This window comes from Schistocerca cancellata, chromosome 4 (genome assembly GCF_023864275.1).
Source record: "Schistocerca cancellata isolate TAMUIC-IGC-003103 chromosome 4, iqSchCanc2.1, whole genome shotgun sequence".
In the NCBI taxonomy this organism is placed as follows: Eukaryota; Metazoa; Arthropoda; class Insecta; order Orthoptera; family Acrididae; genus Schistocerca; species Schistocerca cancellata.
The window spans coordinates 786,643,619-786,662,225 of NC_064629.1; the positions used below are offsets into that span (position 1 = coordinate 786,643,619).

General features: G+C 41.2%; 1 protein-coding gene across 1 annotated transcript in view; it reads left to right on the forward strand.

Annotated features, from left to right (window-relative positions):
• Positions 1-18,607, forward strand: part of LOC126184430 (toll-like receptor 6) — a 347,148-nt gene that overhangs the window by 48,844 nt on the left and 279,697 nt on the right. The window lies entirely within an intron of this gene.

The window sequence follows — 18,607 nt, forward strand, 5'->3', positions numbered from 1 at the left end:
TTGCAGGGTTGCGTTCGGCCCTGACTTCGTTTTTATGGAGGTCAATGCGCGACCGCATCGTAGTACACAGGCGGAGGAGCTCTTAGAACGAAAGGATATTCGGCGAATGGACTGGCATATTCGTTCCCTCGACTTAAATGTCACCGAGTGCGTGTTTGATGTGTTGGGGGATGAGTATTGCAGTACGTCTAAATGCACCACCGACCATCCAGCATTTACGAACGGCACTGCCACAGGCTGAGTTCCATCAACTGTTTCCTTAACTTTAGTGAAGTTGTGTCAGAAATTTGTTGTTGTCGGAACTTATTCAGTAAAAATCAAACGGCTCTGAGCACTATTGGACTTAACAGCTGAGGTCATCAGTCCTCTAGAACTACTTAAACCTAACTAACCTAAGGACATCACACACATCCATGCCCGAGGCAGGATTCGAATCTGCGACCGTAGCGACCGATTGGTTCCAGACTGAAGCGCCTAGAACCGCTCGGCCACAACGGCCGGCTATCTCTCTGTCGAAGGGAATACTAACGAGCCGAAAAAGTACGTCATTTTATTTTAATATTACTCTCTTGAAGATCGGAAGGTATCAAGCATAAAATAAAGAGAGTGAAAGGTTAGCTACAGATTGCACTGAAACCAGCAGTACAGGCTGTCATCACTATATAAGTGATAATAACAATACTGTAGTAAAGCTTAGGAAGAAAAATAAGAGACGAAGTATCGAAACCTGAGAGACTGATGAGACAATCGTTTTTCAAACTTTCTCTGTTCCACAGAGGTCTCGAAATCTTTCTAAAGTACCTATCGATCAATATAGATAATCTGTTTCATTATTTCAAGTGTTTCATTTTCGATAGTAAGAGATTAACAGTATCATGGCGTTGCTGAGATAGTCTCTCGCTTCAAGTAATGCTGAAGTTGCGCTGTGGTTCTTAGGAAGACCAGTCGATGTTTGTCTCCGTCATTAGGATGCGATGACAGTTAACATAGTCTGTCATCTAATGATAAACAACGTACCCTGAAGCCTTTGGTACTGTAGGTAACGTACTGATCGGCATAAAGTAGCAAGTTGGTTCTGGGTAGTCATTCCTGCGTATACGTCGCATAAACAATGCCCTGCCATAATTGGATGTGTGCTGCTAACGAGTGAGACTGAATATGCCCTTAAGATTCGGAATAATAATTGAAACTCTTCTAATTTGATGTTGAAATCTGCCTCAGAGTGAAAATAACAGAAAGATCAGAACCAGGCACAAAATTCGGTGAGGTAGATCCAATGTCATAGTTCCTGCACCGTCTTTTATTTCGTGTGTGTTCATCATTTCGTACATTCTTTAACGTTGTTATTTCATATACATTTCCTTATACGATGTATATTATCTCTGAAACAGCGTAATAATACATATGGATCGAAATACGAACATGTAACTGAGAAAGGTTGTAGCTGTTTACGTCTTTCATCTGTAGATATCAAATGCAAGATGCTGTGAATGTTATGGTACGCAAAAGTCTACCTACAAATTGCAGCTTCATCTGCATTGTATTAAATTCGTCTTGGTGTCTAAACTGAAATCAATATAGAAATCTCTGTGCCAGGAGTTTCAACTTGTTATAAGAAATATTGCCAAAATTGACTGAAGAAGTTTTTCGCTTCATGTAATCATTCTGCTTTTCCTTCGTCAGGAATTCTTCCGGATTAAACATCGGCAGTTCCCTTATCGGTTGCCGCAGAAGCTGGACAAATTGTTATTTCTCTAATGAACTTGACAGCTCTCTAAATCCGATTCTACAAATCCCTGAAATTGGACGTCGGTAGAAGCTGGCTCTGTCACATAGCCGGTGCCCTTAGAGGAATGGAGGCACTTACTTCGAGATAAATTTCACCATTGGAATTTTTTTCAGTGTACAAGTAATACACCGATTTTTAATATAAAAGAATGAACAAAATTCGGTAGTTATAGAATGATTTAATTGGTACGTTATTTATATATGAACTGAGTGAGTATCCGAAAACAATTACCAAGTAACTTTATTTCTCATAATACTCTAGATTGCCATTTAACAATGGTATCGTTGTAATGTTGTGGAAGCATGCTATGGCCGTTTAACTGATTGTTATTAATTTAATGAGAACTTAATCAATTTTCCATTCTGTAAATAAAGATGATAGTGGATTCAAATATTGTTCTGAAATCAAACGGCAATTTCCAGTCTGCTTGTCTAATTATAATTATTGAAAGAAGACTCTAAGCTGGGTAAGTAGGCATACAGTGCAATACGCGGGGTAATTTCTTTATCTTGAGACAACGAAATATCTCATAAACTGCGAATCGGACTAGAAAAGGGAAAATTACGTGTTCAGTATTTTTAAAACTGCTATCCAGCGGTACCAATTTCAATCCCCTGTCCCACTATCAGAGGGTGGGGCGGGAGGAGGTATACTTTGAAATGTTAAATGGGAACACCCATCTTTATTGTGGATTCAAATTCAAAGGGAAAAATACCTACCTTTTGTGTGTAACACTGTTGTCGCTGCGCAATAGACGGAGATGTAATCGACAAAAAACACAGTCGAGTTCGAAAAACAGAAAACCGAACGTGTTCAGTAACTGTGATAAAAGCTTGGTTGTGGTGTGTCCTCTCATCTCTCACCAACGGGGTGCTCGTTTGAAGTGTGTCCTCTCACCAACGTGGTGCTTGTTGGTAGGAATTATTTCACAATAAGAGCTCAAAAACGTCGCCGCCCACTTCGGTGCACTTATGTATCTGCTCATAGAATGATTCGACAAAACTGCGAAGTGTTTCCGATGTAATCTGCTGACAAGCATGGATGATAGGCTGAGTTCCGTTATCGCGCGTTGTTGGCACTTCATTATAAACTTCACTCTTCAGGTGACCCCACAAACAAAAGTCAGACGAAGTAAGATCTGACGATCTTGAAGGCCAAGACACTGCACCGCCTCTTTCTACCCACTGACGACTGCACGTGCCATTTAATACTTCCCGTGCGGCTACACAAAAATGTGTTGGACAACCATGACGTTGGTCCACGGTATTTGTCGGAAGTCGAAGGGAAGGTCTTCTACCAATACCAGAAGATCTTCCTCCAAGAATGTTCGAGATCTACAACCATTTAAGGTGCCATCGATAAAGTATGGACGATTGTGTTTATCAACAATTATTCCACACCAAACATTTAAATTCTACAGACGCCGATGTTCAAAACGTGGCGTAACCCATACGGATTTCCCACATTCCAGTAATTCATATGGTGTTGATTAATCGTACCATGGTTCGTGAACGTTGTCTCATCTAAGAACAATATTCGAGTGAATAATTTGGGGTGTATCTGCATGTGCTGCAGGTATCACTGAAAAAATGTCACACTATTCTGGAAATCATTTCCATTAAGTTACTGGTGGAGAGAAATATCAAACGGATGACCTATCTACGTTTTAAAATTCGGCAAGCTGCCGATTGCTAATGTGGGCTTTATGATTCACTGCAACTAATAGCATAGTTTCATTAATCTCTCTAGAAACATTTCTTCGACGGTTTCTTTTTCGTGGTTATACAGATCCCCCTCCCCCCCCCCCCCCCCCATGGAGAACCGCAAAAAGGAGCGCATGATGGCACTCTGTTTGTAAAAGTTAAGCTTAAAGTGTTACAGCGTCATCGATAGCGGGAGGTTTGAAGTGACTGGAAACAGCGCAGGTGACTCCTGTATCTAAGTACCAGTATCATTAACATTGGTCTGCTGAGCAGCTAGTTCGGCAGCCCACACGCAGTGGAAATATCTGAGACATTTTAGCTACAAATAGGCCAGAACATATCGAAAATGTATGTAGAGAAACGGGGATTAGCGAACATGACATTATAGCAACTATGGTTATGAAAGTTAATAAATCAGTCAAGAACGCTAGGAGAATGTTTCTGCTAGACACTGTAGATAAGCAGTTGTTAGCGTCACACTTAGACAGCGAACTGACATCACTTAGTTCCTGTAAGATGGACGCAGAGGAATTGTAGGCAAAGTTTAATCATATTGTAAATCGTGGTCTAGAGTGTTACGTGCCTAATAAGTGGATAAAAGTAGGAAAAGATCCGCCATGATTTAATAACGAAATTCAGAAGATTCTGAGTGGCTGCTCGGCACAAAAGAGAACACATAAGTGACGACAAGCAAAGGTTAGTAGAGATTCGTGCCTCTGTGAAAAGATCTATAAGCGATGCATAGAATAGCTACCACATTCACACCGTAGCAAAAGATCTGGCAGAGAAACCGAGAAAATTCTGGTCCTATGTAAAATTGCTAAACGGGTCTAAGACTTCCATTCAGTCCCTGGTTGGACATCTGGTGTGGTAGTTGAAGATAGCAAAACAAAAGCCAAACGTTTAAATTTCACATTTAACAAATCGTAAAAACGTACCGCCATTTGACCATCGCACAGACTTCCGTATGGACGATATGGTAATAAGAACCCCTGGGGCAGGAAAACGACTGAAAGCTCTGAAAGCAAAAAAAAATCACCAGCTCCGGAAGGAAATCCAATTCTACGGCATTAGCCCCTTACCTAGCCTGCATTTATCATGAATCTCTCCGCAAGCACAAAGACCCAAGCGGCTGGGAAAAAACACACACACACACACACACACACACACACACACAGGTGACTCCTGTGTATAAAAAGTATAGAAGAACTCACGCGCAAAATTACAGACCAATATCAGTAAATTCGGTTTGCTGCAGAATCCTAGAACATATTCTCAGATCGAACATAATAAACTTTCTTGAGACTGAGAAGCCTATTTCCATGGTTCTAGAAAGCATCGCTCGTATCAAACTCAAAAAAATGGTTCAAATGGCTCTGAGCACTATGCGACTTAACTTCTGAGGTCATTAGTCGCCTAGAACTTAGAACTAATTAAACCTAACTAACCTAAGGACATCAAACACATCCATGCCCGAGGCAGGATTCGAACCTGCGACCGTAGCGGTCACGCGGTTCCAGACTGAAGCGCCTTTAACCGCAAGGCCACACCGGCCGGCTATGAAACTCAGCTTGCCCTTTTCTCACATGATATACTGCGAACTATGGATGAAGGTTTCGAAGTTGGGTAACTATAAGCAGTTACAAGACGACATAGACCAAATTTCTACTTTGTGAGTTGAGTTACAGCTAGCATCAGTATGAGTAGGAAGAAAAATCCTGCAATGTTCGGATACAGCGTTATTAGTGTCCTGCTTTACACAGTCACGTCGTTTAAATATTTGAGCGTATCGCTGCAAGGCGATACGAAATAGAACGATAATATGCAAATCGTGGTAGGGAAAGCGAATGGTTGACTTAGGTTCATTGGGGGAATTTTAGGAAAGAGTGGTTCACCTGTAAAGGAGACCTCATATAGGACGATGGTGCGACATATTCTTGAGTAATGATCGAGTGCTTGGGATCCGTACCAGGTCGATATGAAGGAAGACATCGAAGCAATTCAGAGGCGGGTTGCTAGATTTGTTATCAGTAAGTTTATACAACGCTTAAGTATTACGGGGATGCCTCGAAAACTCAAATGAAAATCCCTGGATGGAAGGCGACATTCTTTTCGAGAAAGACTATTGAGAAAATGTAGAGAACCGGCATCTGAAGCTCTCTGCCGAACGATTCTGCTGCCTCCAATACACATTGCACATGGAGACCACCAAGAAAAGATACGAGAAATTAGGGTTCATACGGAGGTATTTAGACAGTCGTTTTTCCCTCGCTCGGTTTGCGAGTGGAACAGGAAAGGAAATGACTGATGGTGGTATAAGGTACCCTCCGTCACACATCGTAAGGTGGCTTGCGGAGTATCTGTGTAGATGTAGACGTAGACGTTGCTCGTACTAATCCCAGTTTGCCATTTTCTGACATGATATCCTTTGAACTACGGACGAAGGTCAACAGGCGTAGTCTACATCCTGAGATTTCAAATTGGTTCAAAGGGCTCTGAGCACTATGGGACTCAACATCTTAGGTTATAAGTCCCCTATAACGTAGAACTACTTAAACCTAACTAACCTAAGGACATCACACACACCCATGCCCGAGGCAGGATTCGAACCTGCGACCGTAGCAGTCCCGCGGTTCCGGACTGCAGCGCCAGAACCGCTAGACCACCGCGGCCGACCATCCTGAGATTTCTGAAAAGCATTTGACACAGTGCCCCACTGCACACTGTAAACTTAGGCATGAGCATACGGAATAGTTTTCGAGAAATATGTTTCCGGATCTTGTGGTCTCGCTGTCGTGTTCTCGCTTCCCGAGCACTGGGTCCCGGGTTCGATTTCCGGCGGGGTCAGGGATTTACACCTGCCTCGAGATGACTGGGTGTTTGTGTTGTCCTCATCATTTCATCATCATTCATGGAAGAGGCGAAATTGGACTGAGCAAAGGTTGGGAATTTTACGGGTGCTGATAACAGAGCAGCTGAGCGCCCCATAAACCATAACTTAGCCAAAATTTCTTGTGTCAGCTAGCTCTAAATGTAGAAAACGTTAATACAGATGGGTTAGAAAAACAAACCCTTAATGTACATATACACCATTAGTAGTGTGGTGCTTGACAGTGTCACGTCGATTAAATTTCTAGGAGTAACGTTGCAAAGCGATAAGAAAAGGGTTGTAGTAGGGTACGCGAATGGTCGGCTCCTGTTTATTTTAGGAAAGCGTGGTTCATCCGTAAAGTGGACCGCATGCTGGATACTAGTACTGCTCGAATGTTTTCGATCTGCATCAGGTCGGATTAAAGGAAAGCAACGAAGCAATTGCTGAACGATTCTATTGCCGCCAACTTACATTTCGCTTAAGGACCACGAAGATAAGATAAGAGAAATTATGTCTCTTACGGAGACATATAAGCAGTCGTTTATCCCTCGCTGTATTTGCGAATGGAGCTGGAAAGGAAATGACTTGTAGTGGTAAAGATTAACCTCCGCCACGCTCCATACGGTGGCTTTCGAAGTATGTATATAGATATAGATGTAGATTTCTATCACTCTCTGCATAAAGGGAAACGATTTTAATTTTCTGTTGTGTCGTAATATCCTGCATTCTAACGACGAGGGCGTACTGAAAAGTAATACCTCCGATTTTTTTATGTGAAAACTCTTAAAACATCTTATATAAAACAAACGTCATTAACATTCTACTTCTTTATTCTTATTGTCTACATCTTTATTTCTCAACGTAGTCATCCTGGAAACGAACGCGTTTGCCCCAACTAGAGCCCAGTTTGCTGATACCGTCACTGTAGAATGTTTGACTTCGTTGACAGAGCTTGCACCGTTTATCACTGTCAACGTGAAGTCTTCGAAGATGCTCTTTAAGTTTTGGAAACAGATGAAAATCAAATGGAACCAAGTCGGGACTATATGGATGATCGATGACAGTGACTCCAAGGTGCTGAATTGTTGCAGATGTCACAGCGCTGTGTGGTCTGGACTTGTTATGCTGAAGAAGAGTGTGCTCCATGTACGGAATCTTCTGAATGGTGCTTTTAGTTTTCTGAGGATCTCTTACGCACCAGCATAGTTAGGTTACAGACCACCAGGTTAGAACGTGACAAGTTGGATCCCTCTAGCGGCAGAGGCTTGCAGCTGCCGTCAGTGAAGCGGGAAGGTAGACCGAGTAATACGCGTGGCATTTACTGCCTCAACTGATATTGAGAAGGCAACAAAAACATTCGGAGGCATTCGTCTTCAGCACGCCGTCGTAATAAAGCAGTGAGGCTATGAAGGGACTTTTTTAAGAAATGAGGGAACACGTGCAAGTAATGAGATCAATTCAAATGAACGTATCAACACTACTGCAAAACACAGAGTCGTTTGCCACACACGTCTGTTATTATGTGATTCACTCGATGCATTTTTGTCGAGATAATACCATTTAGGAACTCAACTGTGTTATTTGTCGAATACAGTGCCATCTATCGCGCAACGAAAAAAGTGTTACGTACGACAGTTTTGTTTTCCCGCCGAATCCGATTCTACACTAAACACTGGATGTTCGTGTTTAAGATTTCAAAGTCACTCTTCCCCCCTCCCTTCACGAGAGGTGGATCACGGGGATCAAAACTGGTATCGCCGCGCAACATTTTTAAGAATACTGAATACGTATTTTTTCCGTTTTTAATCCGATGCATAAAAAATCACGCCGTATTTGATGTAACATGGGCATTAAACCTCAGACGGAATCACAGTCCTAAGGAACATATTCCGACCACGGAATATCTGTGTTTATGTTATTCTAAATAACACATCTACCGGCTTCAATTTTCAATTATTCTCAGAGATATTCTACTACTTTGTAATTCCGTGAAATGGCCACATTTCATCTACGAAAAAGCAGAAAACCTGACACATTTCTCATTAATATTTGTTGCAGCAGGAAAAACAAGAAATAGTAGCTCAGCCGCCAAATTCGAACTATCTGCACCTTGCTGGATACGAAAACAAACATAAATCCGCTGCAGAATGGAAATTGTGTGGCGATACGTAGTCCCACTCGCATCTCGGAAATGTTTTCTTTCGGTTTCCTTTTATAATATATGGAGATTGTATTCATATTAACGAAAATATCTCGTTGTGAGAGCATCATAAATATGCAAGCGTTTGACGAAATTCCACCGACTTTCACCGCTCTGCCGTTTCTGCCGTTGCTTTGAAAAGCTGTCATGTTTGCATGAACTACTACGCACGAAAATTAGGCGAAGATAATTTTTCGTGTATGAAACCATTTTCTCGTTCGTAACTATGTTCGTTGCTGTCTTCTCATATATCATCTGAGAGTACATACTCTTAGAAGCCAGAAATAACACAAAGATACATCGTCCTTTTTGTGAAATACCTGACTCTTTGTTACTGTTTCGTACTTCTCATCACCGTCCCTAGCAGTGAGCAGACGGAAGAACATAATATTCTTAGTCACAGTTCAATTAATAAATCGACATAGAAGCGCCTGAGGAATGATGCCAGCATTTTCCTGAAATAATTACGTGAAACCACACGCAAGCAGCATTAGAATAACCGCACGGTTTCAGAAATGAAGTCGCTGTGGTGACTCGCTCATTCTCAAAAGTTATTATTTCTTGTGATTCGGTGATATTCTTATAGGCACGTTGCGGTAATGAAAGATCATTTATGCCCTTTGTCTGCGAATAGTATGAATCTTATTCCGCGTGTTTTCATGTTAAACGCTCTCTCTCTCTCTCTCTCTTTCTGTGTGTGTGTGTGTGTGTGTGGTGGCTCTGAGGCAGAAGGCAGTCGACATGACAACGACACGAGGAGCCTCAACACATATTAAGTCGAATACGAGAAAGGCAATCCTCAGAATATCTTGACAAACAAACGGATCTATGAATTTTTTAACGAAGAATAGCAAGAAAAACTATGTAGAGGGATTCTACTCTCAGATAAAATGGAATATTATCTGGATAAATTTACACAGCAACGTTCTATCACCAAATGCTAAAGCCAGGTCGTACATGATTGTCGACATAAGAATAGCAAACAACGAAAAATTATGCAAGACTCACCCCAGCGCTACTTTCACAAATGAAACATGTGGTCTCGTTGATACGTTAACTCACTGTTTCGCCGTAGGAACCGAATCTGAAATCTGATCATATATCCAAGGAAACTGGCACCCATAGATCGCACAGCCCCAAATTGCAATAATGTTAAGATAAGGCCACCAAATCTGCAGTATCTTCGACCCCAAATCAACGCTGCAGTCTGAGCGATCGGACATATGGCTACTTACGTATTTCACAGTCGATCAGCAGTTTTTAACAATTGTTACTCATACATACAACTGGAACATGAGACAGTAAGATACCATAAGAACACTGCAGAAATGATTGGTAACTAATTAAATGCAATTATCACACCACCATAAGTAAGAGGAAGAGGACGAAGAAGAAGGAGAAAAGGAAGAAAAAAGGAGGATGCAACAAAGGATAGTTAAGAAAGAAGTGTTCCAGAGAACTCATTCACCTAGCGAAAAAAAACGTAGATACATCGCAAGGCAAAATTTGTACTGTACTTCTAAATGTCAGTTTTTGTCGTAATTCCATGTGCACAGTAACTTATACAGATCTCATTAATTATTTTCGTTGAAAAAATATGACTCAAAGGCCTGCACTGATGTAGGAAACTGCGTTGAAATTAAGCTCATGTTGGCCGATGGACCAGACGAATGGTCATTAGGTAATACGGTGCACAGATTCCATCTTGATCTGGCTTATCTCAATAAATGTTTAAAAATAATCGTATCTCTTCATACCCGTGGTAGTATGCTTAAAATCCAAGAAATATAGCTGCAGTTTCTAAATCTTCAATGAGAGTTTACTATATGCCAATTTCTTCTTGTATTCGTTGCTTATTATGATAATAAAGGTTACTTTTGTGAAAATCTTTGAAATTATATTTGTTTTCCTGTTGCTGGGACTCAGATGGTTAAGAAAATAGCTCCAAATTTTCCCTCTTCCGTCTGAAGCCATACTTACACGCTGGTGCATCTTGCTGTTGGTAGCCTTATATTATGCTGAACACTACCAAAACGTCACAGAGATAGTAGAGAAATTCGACTCCAGTGAACCAGCCTTTATCGAAAAAGTGTAGACGGAGCTTGAGAATAACAAGAATGTTACATCCGTTGCATTTTTAAGAGCTCATTGCAACACCTGCCTGCTGCATTTCGCCGTCTAGAGTCCGCATCTCTGCGACGGAAAGATGCTGCGGACGTGATCTCTGAGGTGCAGATTTATCTGGTGGAAATACCTGTTTCAGTGGGTACAGCAAGAGTCACTAAACAAAGGAATATTCTTCTGAGGAATCCCGGATATGAAGATATGAAAAAATTGTCCACCATTATTCAAGGGGAAAAGTTCGAAGGCGCATTTTATTATTGGCCACGAGTAACAGCGTCGATGAAATATGCACGACTGAACTTTATTCTTGTTGAGACATCTTTCTCAACCTACAAAAATGCACTGAGAGACAATAGAAAAAGTTTCACTTCACACTTTTAACTTTTATAAATGTGGTTGATCGTGTACTACAATATCAAAATGTAATATAAATTTGAAACTGTGTGCCGGACCGGGACTCGAACTCGGGACTTTTTCCTTTCGCGGACAAGTGCTCTACCAACTGAGCTACCCAAGTGCGACTCACGCCCCGTTCTCACAGCTGTAATTTCGCCAGTACCTCGTCTTCTAACTCTCAAACTATGCAGAAGCTCTCCTGCATACCTTGCACAACTAGCGCTCCTGGAAGAAAATATATTGCGGAGACATGGCTTAGCCACAGCCTAGGGGATGTTTCCAGAATGAAATTTTCACTCTGCAGTTCACTCTGCAGCGGAGTGTGCGCTGATATGAAACTTCCTGGTAGATTAAAACTGTGTGCCGGACCGAGACTCGAACTCGGGACCTTTCTGCCGGCCGGTGTGGCCGTGGAGTTCTAGGCGCTTCAGTCTGGAACCGCGTGACCGCTACGGTCGCAGGTTCGAATCCTGCCTCGGCCATGGATGTGTGTGGTGTCCTTAGGTTAATTAGGTTTAAGTAGTTCTAAGTTCTAGGGAACTGATGACCACAGATGTTAAGTCCCATTGTGCTCAGAGCCATTTGAACAATTTGAACCAGGAGTGCTAATTCTGCAAGGTATGCAGGAGAGCTTCTGCGTGGTCTGGAAGGTAGGAGAGAAGGTACTGGCGGAACTGAAGCTGTGAGGAGGGGGCGTGAGGTGTGCTTGGGTAGTTCAGTTGGTAGAGCACTTGCCCGCGAAAGGCAAAGGTAACGAGTTCGAGTCTCGGTCCGGCACACAGTTTTAATCTGCCTGGAAGTTTCATATCAGCGCACACTCCGCTGCATAGCGAAAGTTTCGTTCTAATATAAATTTTTTGTGAGTTGTAGCCTTAGGCCACGGAATGTGGTCATACATAGGTATACATCTCAGCTGTGTTTCTTTGTATGTGTGACACATAAAAGAATTTTTCATTAAAAGGCTTTTCATAAAAATGTTATGAAAAGGGGGAAATAATTGTAGCAAGGATAAGTATATCAATTGTTTGAACATTTCTTCGAGTGCCAATATAAGGAATAATTAATTGTTTATTCTCAACAAAAAATTAGAATAAATTGTCAAAATTATGATAGAATTTTTCTATGCCAATATTAGTGTTCATTACAATTTTAATTAAAAGACTCAAAAGAGGCTAAAATAGTTCATGTTAACGTAAAAGGGGCTAATCCAAGAAAATAAATGACTATAATCCATTTTATATAAACCTAAAACTCCAAGCTCTAGTAATTACGTTTCAGCGAGTGAGAGGAGCGGACTCGTGTAGTGACCAGTTAAATGCAACACAAAATAGTGCTCATGATAAAACAGTGCATGTTAATTGTCAAGTGCTATGCAAAGCAGAATTCTTGGAAAATAGGTGCGGAAAATTTGTACAAGAGCGTAAGATTGGAAGTGTTTTGGCAAAACCTCCAGCACAGTCTGCAAAGCAAAACTTAGTGGCTAAATTGCGCGGAACGGGTTCTGCAGTGAATGAAAACCGTAATTATCCGAAAAGGGTTCAAGCACCGGAAAACATCGCTGGAGCGAAGGAAAGTCTGGAACAAAGTCCGACGAAATCTCAACGCCTCTTATTTCTACAAATGGTAACAACGATATGATCGTGTCGAGGCATTATTAAAAAGGATTGGCATCTGTATCCTTACAAATGTACTGTTTTCAATCTGGTCTTCCAGATTCTAAGTTTTTAACTATTTCAGACGAGGCCTGGTTCAACTTGTCAGGGTGGGTGAACTAATGGAAAATACGACATTATGCATTCCAAAATCCCCATCAGTAATTTGAAGAGTTGTTGCATAATCTTATGTTTGGTTGTTGTTTGGTGATCCATGTCTGGTGTCAGCATACTAACACGATTCTTCCACCACGCTTTTAAGCTCACCGGTATATCCAAGAACTGTTTAATACATATGTAGATTTACTCACAGATTGTAAAAACTGTATGGATGTTTTCAGCAAGACAGAGCCACTGCACGCACACCACCTTGACAACCTTGTCACGAGTGTATAGGATGTTCGGTGAGGAGATGACAATCAACAGATGTAGTACAGTCTCCGTACCACCTCGATACCCTGAACTCTCTCGCTGTGATATTTATCTATGGGGTTAAGTGAAGGATCAGGTGTAGAAGGCTCGATGAGGATCATACGTGCCGTGTGTCTACCGCTCGCTCTCACCATATATTTGTTGTAGTGACTTTTCTATTTTGGCCTCATTTATTCTTAATTTCAATGCGTTCTTTCACCAGTTTCATTCAGTTGTTATTCTACTGAGTTTCTTATTTTAAATGTAAGCAGGGCTGTCACTTTTATAGGCAGTCCTGCTGTAATAGGTTTGCCCTATTGTAAATTTATTACTAAGCTCGTAGAATTGGAGTTCTAGTATTCATAAAGATGCATTTTTGCATTTTTCCAATGAAAACGAGGACGTAACGTGAATGGTTGAATCACTACTGATGTTAGTGATGTTAATGTTTTTTGAAAATTGTTGAATTGCGGAGTATATTTAGCTGTAAAAATGGAAACGAATGTGTTGCTTTACATGAGTTTAAACTTTTAGCATTGTGAACTTTGTGTTATGTATGTTCTTCGAATTTTTTTTCTTTATAGTTTTACCATTCGGCTGCTTTTCCTCGTATTTAACTGACTCTTCAATAGCTTTCTAGTCCTACTAGTGAGACTTTTCTTCGATGACTGGGAAATTGTGTCGCATCTAACCCTACCTTGGCATTTACAGTAATATTTCTGACATTACTTCTCTGGAATTTCAGTGAAGCCTTAAATTTTAATGCCGTAAAAGATCCGTTCGGGAACTACTGGTTTTAATGTAAAATATTCTCTACAGAATGAAATAATTTAAAATTATAGGACTGCAATTACAAAGGGTTTTACTTACTAGTTTAACTGCTTTCGTCAACAGCAGCTTGCAAAGGCTGTACGATTTTGTCGACACCTAAACTTCATTTCACGTCAAGAAGAACCAGCATTTGTCTTATCAAGTGATGCCATGGAGCAGCCAAATACCTAGGGTGGCAGCCGTGGGCAGAAGAAGATAACACGCGTCTCCACGCTTTGATACGACTGTATTAGTAATTATTGTAGTTCAAGAATACGCCGTAAAATTTGGGAAGATGATCATTCAAGGAAGAAGTATACAAACCCAGGTCCCTCAAACACCCATTTCAGTTCAAATCGTCATTCAGTGGACAAGAGTTGCCTGTAGTATAACAAGCAGACCAATATAAAGCAAACTTCAGCTAGATTCCGAATATCTTACAAGGAAGCCTAGAACCTTGTAACTCCCTGACGGCACATGTAATTTGCGAAGATCCAGTGGCTAATAGAAGACAAGCGAGTTTAATACAGCTTTCCTAACAAACAAAATATATTCACACATGTCAGCAGACTTGACAATAAAGGAAACTCCCAGTAACACCTTTTGGCGAATTAAGATTGTGTGTTGGTCATTGCAAAAGCGAACTACCGCTGAAACTTATAGCTCAATATATAAGGCAAGACAAGTCACAGAATATAGAAATAAAACCTGTTAACTATATAACAGTCGATTGCAAGTATTTTGTATTAGCAGTTAAAAGACATAAATTACAAGAGAGCTAAATATAAAAATTTCACTGTTGAACGCTTGTTCCGCAAAAGGTAGATCATGATAAAGTACTGAAAGATATAACCATTGTTCATACCGATGTCAAATATTAAGACAGGGGATATGGAATGAGAAATGTAGCTGTATTTCTAGGTAGTTCGGTTGCTTTCTTTGCATAGTACTTCAATTTTTTCATCTTACGTAATTTCCAAGTGGTTGTGTTATATGGCTCTAAGCACTATGGAACTTAACATCTGAGGTCATCATTACCCAAGACTTAGAACCACTTAAACCTAACTAACCTAACGACATCACACACATGCCCGAGGCAGGATTCGAACCTGCGACCGTAGCAGCAGCGCGGTTCCGGACTGATGCGCGTAGAACCGCTCGGCCACCGTGGCCAGCTGTTTTGTTATAATACATACATCAGCGGAAGTAATAACTATAATGTGAATCTTTTTCTGCTCGGTATTCTTGAAGGCAATGAGAGAATGGCACATATTGTTTGATCAGCTAGAGCTACGAGTTTTAATATTCATAGGCTTCATTTCTCACGCTTCTTCGTCGGGCTGTGAAATGAATGACGCGTACGGGAGAATTTTGTTTATTTATTCACCGATATTGGTGTCGATACCACACAGCTAAAATCGAGTGGATCATATCACTGTATATTTAGTGTCGCTACTATACATATTTGGGTGTGTAGTTAACACACATTCAACCGGCTCTGATCACATCCCTACTGAAATATCAATTTACAGGCGGCAAATTAGTCTTACATACAAATCAAAATCGAATTGGATTGAGAGGAAAGCAAACAGGGCAAGTTATGAAAGATATACACAGACGGAGTGTAACACATTCGACCTGTCGTACGGGTACCATAGAAAGTACAGCCTGCTTGTAAATGTGACGTACAGCCGCGTTGGCTTCCATGCCCGAAGAGAATGTTCTAATGAAAATTAGAATGTTGCGCTTTGCCACTGTGAAACCTCGAATGTTACCGCACACTAGAAAAACATAAATTAACATTTGCACTATACAAACTTAATACCAATGGGAAATTTTGGTAATCATTAGAAAAAGAATGCCAAGTCCAAACGACCTCTGAAACTGCCATATATATTAGATGGAAAAGAACATTATGTTGTAAGGTACACGTCACATTCAAATGTATGGGAAATCATAGGAAAAGTCAAGAACAAATTTCTGTCTCTAAAATTAGTAAACCTGCTTGGAAGGCTTCTCGCACATCGACTGTTTCTACATTGGTAGGGACAGCAACAAAACCTTTAGAAAATAGCGCTCAAGAAGTAAATGACTTCTTCTCTACATTATTTAAAATTTGGGAATTGGACATTCCTTTCAAAAATCGTGCCATCACGATACCTGTATTTGATGAAATTGCTGAAGACTGGACTATAAAAATTGTCGCACATGTATTAAAACACGATGAAGATTTTTGAACAGGAGATGCAACATCATCTCGCTTAGTGTAGGAATTTGAACAAGTTCCCAAATTGCTCTCCAGATGGTCGCTGCTATCTAAAATAAACAAGCTGTAGTCATCACTGCGAATACAGGGTGCATCAAAAAAAAGATGTATACACATTTTGAAGCGTCATAGAAACTTTATTCCCTGTTCTACAATGTTAAATTTCTGGTAATGGAAAGCTTAAAGTCCAATTGGAAAAATAAATGTACTTTGCAAATGTGATTAATGTTCAAACTGGTGGTCCGCAGCTCGTGGTCGTGCGGTAGCGTTCTCGCTTCCCACACCCGGGTTCCTGGGTTCGATTCCCGGCGGGGTAAGGGATTTTCTCTGCCTCGTGATGACTGGGTGTTGTGTGATGTCCTTAGGTTAGTTAGGTTTAAGTAGTTCTACGTTCTAGGGGACTGAAGACCGTAGATGTTAAGTCCCATAGTGCTCAGAGCCATTTTAACCATTTTTCAAACTGGTGGCCTTCAGCATCAATACATTTCTGAGTACGAGTCACCACTGATTCCGTACATTGTACCAGAGTGTCCAATGAGATTTCTGCGCACACCGCCTGAATCTCATTCCAAAGTGTGTCCAGGTTACGTGGTTTACGTTTACACACCTCATCTTTTACTGTGCCGCATAAGAAGAAATACAGAGGCGTGAGGTCTGGAGAGCGTGCAGGAAACTCGATTGGTCCCCTGTGTCCTATCCAATGGCCTGGCACATTGTGATCCAGGTATGCTCGTATGTCCCTATCATAGTGCGGCGGGGCGCCATCTTGTTGGAAATAAAACTCATCATTACCGTATAATGCACGAATGGCAGGGAATATGGAGTCAGCAAGCATTGTTAGGTACGTTTCTCCAGTAACAGTACCTTGAAAGCGGAAAAGACCAATGACTCCCCTTGCAGACAAACCACACCACACACTTACACCAGGCAAAATCACAGCCTTTTCAACTGTAATGTGAGAATTATCTTCAGCCCAGTACACACAATTGTGCCTATTGACAGTTCCACTGAGTTTGTATTGGGCTTCATCCGACCAAATTATGCTACCCATAAATCCCGGTTCACGTCTCACCATCTCCTGAAGCCATTCACAAAATTCTAACCTTCGATCTGTATCGTCGTCACTTAGCTGTTGCAACCGCCTTGGAATGTACACACGAAACTTACCTTTTTTCAGAATGTGTAGTACACTACTAGCATTTACATTACTCTCACGTGTCGCTTGCCTTGAAGTTTTCTGAGGCGAACGCTGAAACAGTTCCAAGACTGCAGTTGTGGAATCATTACTTGTAGCTGTACGAAGTCAACCTGATCGTCCTTTATGCACATCACACACTGTTCCATAAATTTCGAATTTGTCTCGTAGGCGTGTAATTGTTAACCTTGAAGGTGGTTCTGCATCATACTCACTTCTCCACTGTCTTCGAACCGCAGCTACATTCTCAAACTTCCAGTACCACTTAATTATCTGCTTCCACGCTTCAAAGCTCTAACGCACGTCCGCCATGTTGCAGTTACTTCCTTGCCACTGCTGCCACGTGTTGAAGAAACATAACATTACTTTCTCACAGATATTTAACCTTGTAGAACGGGAAATAAATTGTCTTTGACAGTTCAAAGTGTGTATACATTTTTGTGACGCAACCTGTATGTACAAGAAGAGGACAAAAATACAACACATAACCATGCCTAATGCGTTGTAGGAAAACAGCTGACGTTAAATTGAATTCCAGTCGTCTCGGAATGGGTAAACACAGGTCCTGTATGGTTTTCAAGCGAATCTTATTCCATTTTTCCTGCAAAATAGTGGCAACGTCAGTTAACGATGATGAAGGGGGATGGCTTTCACATTCCCGTCTCTCCGAAGTAGACCGCAAAGGCTAAATAATATTGAGATCCGGTGACTGTGGTGGCTAGGGGCATTGCGACAATTCGTCCTTGTGCTCACAAAACCATTCCTTAACGATGAAACTTGTGTGAAAATCGCTCTGTCGCCTTGGAACACAGTCTGACCACAGGGAACAAACATTGTACCATGGGATGGACCTGATGAGCCAAAATGGTCGCATAATACTTGGCATTAATTCGACCGTGCTGAGTAGCCATGGAGTCGATTGAATACCACGATATGACTTCCCAAATCACTACTGAACCTCCGCCATGTTTCATTCTTGTTACATAAACTCGCCAAGAAGTTGGAAACAATGTGAAAGATTACTGATCCAACCAAGCGCCATACTTCCATTGTTCCATAGTCCAGGTTGTACGGTTTTGGCACAACTTTTTCATGTTACGGACTTTGCATCACTGATTAGTTGGTTTCCAATTACACCTCCCCCTACAGTTCCCTGCTTCTGAACCCCCTTCCTGTTATTTTGGTGCTG